The sequence below is a fragment of the Muscardinus avellanarius genome (assembly GCF_963383645.1).
Source record: "Muscardinus avellanarius genome assembly, chromosome: 6".
Lineage (NCBI taxonomy): Eukaryota > Metazoa > Chordata > Mammalia > Rodentia > Gliridae > Muscardinus > Muscardinus avellanarius.
In genome coordinates, this window is record NC_137791.1 from 75,518,369 (window position 1) to 75,520,485 (window position 2,117).

Sequence of the window (2,117 nt, forward strand, 5' to 3'; positions counted from 1 at the left end):
AGTACAAAGAAAAATATTTCAATAAAGGATCATCTGATAACCAACAAAAGAAAGAAAGAAAGAGAGAAAGAAAGAAAGAAGGAAATAAAGAAAGAAGGAAAGAAAGAAAGAAAAGAAAAGAAAGGCTGCCGGGCATGGTGGCGTACACTTGTAATCCCAGCATTTGGGAGGCTGAGACAGGAATATCGTGGTTCGCAGACAGCGTCAGCTAGTTAGTGAGGCCCTCTGCAACTCAGTGAGACCTGGTTTCAAAATAAAGAATAAAAAACAGGGCAGGGGGTGTAGCTTGGAGGTTGAACGCCCCTGGGTTCCATCCACAGACCCGCAAAAAAAAAAAAAAAAAAAAAAAAAAAAGAAAGGAAGGAAGGAAGGAAGGGAAAAAAAAGGCTAACCTTGAGACTGTAATTCTGTCTAGGCCTCCAAGTACTGGGATTATAGGACTATAGGCATGCCACACCAGGCTGGCTTCTAGCCTTTACATGTTAAGTCATCTCTAGATTACTTGTGATATATAACACAATGAAAATTATCTATAAATTGTTTTTATGCTGTATTATCTAGGGAATAAAAATGAAAAAAGTATACTGTTCACTACAGACACAATTAAAAGATGTATCTTCAACTGCAGTGGTTCGATCCATAGATATGGAACCCACAGATACAGGGAATCAACATGTACAGTCTTCGTATGCTAGTCCTATAGGCACTATGCTCTAAAATATATTCAACACTCTGGTCCTGATTTGTTGCTTGGCTAGACTATAGGAATACATCAAGGTCTTCTAGCTTAAAAACAAAACAAAGCAAAATAAGCAGGGCATGGTGGTGCATGCTTGTAATCCTAGTACTTGGGAGGCTGAGACCAGAGGATTTCAGGTTGGAGGACAACCTCAGCAAGTAGTGAGATTCTCATCAACCTAGCAAGATCCTGTTTTAAAATAAAAATAAGACTGGGCATGTAGCTCAGAGGTGGAATGCCTCTGGGTTCAATCCCCAGTGCCACAAAAACAAAACAAAAAATCCCTCTTGTTCCTGGCATCTCCTTCCCAAGTCCAGTGTGATCCCTCTTTTTTTTTTTTTTTTTTTTTTTTTGTACTGGGGATGGAACCCAGGGGCATTCTACCAGGTAGAGCTAAAAACCCAGCCCTATTTATTTCTTATTTTGAAACAGGATCTCACTGAGTTGTAAAATTAAGTAGCTGAGGCTGTCCTTGAACCATGATCCTCCTGTCTCAGCCTCTCAAATGCTGAGATTACAAGTGTGGGCCACAATGCCCAGCTTCTCTGTTTTTCTTGAATAATCCCTTCTGCGACTGACATTAAGCCTTGATGGGAAGACAAACAGGGTGTCAGAATGTCGGAAATGTTTTGGTGAAGACATTACTTTTGCTGCTCTGGGAATGACAAGAAAACTCTACTTACTTTGACAAGGTGGGATGTTGTGTCTTTCTCTCCAGCATACTGTTTGCTCAGACTTCATTTTAAGGAGATGTACAGTTTGCTAAATGAAAACAAGGAGATTGCAGCTTTCCATATGCTCTTCTCTATTCATTTAAGCCTTGTTTTGCTTCTAAGCAATATCATGCTAAAACAAGATCCATCAAAAACGAGCAATAGTCTCGGTTTTAACATCCTTATTTTGGTGAATGATTATAGATTGAGGGTGTTTTATTACTTCTTCAGAACATATTTAGAAAAAAGCTTCAATAACTGATATGTCATGAAATTTCACTTAAAAAGCTCCACTTTTGCAAACTTGCCCAATTTCTCACTGACTCTAATGATGGAACATAATCTTTTAGCTATAATTCATTTGAGTGGGGAGCATGGTGCCAAGGAATTCAATCTCCAGAGGTACATGTTTAATCCCTGGTCCAGGAAGAAATGAGGTACTAGAATTTTTGCCCCCTGTGGTACAATTTTACACTTGCATTAATAATATTGATAATGCCACTTTTCATTCAGTTCCACATTCAATGACAGCAATCCACAGAGACCCTTCATAACTCTCCTCGTGAGAGTCCTCCCCATCCCTTTATTTTCTGTAAAATTACCCTTCCTCTTCTCAGCATAGCACTCAACACAGCACCTAAGTATTGTAATTTGTATATTGAATG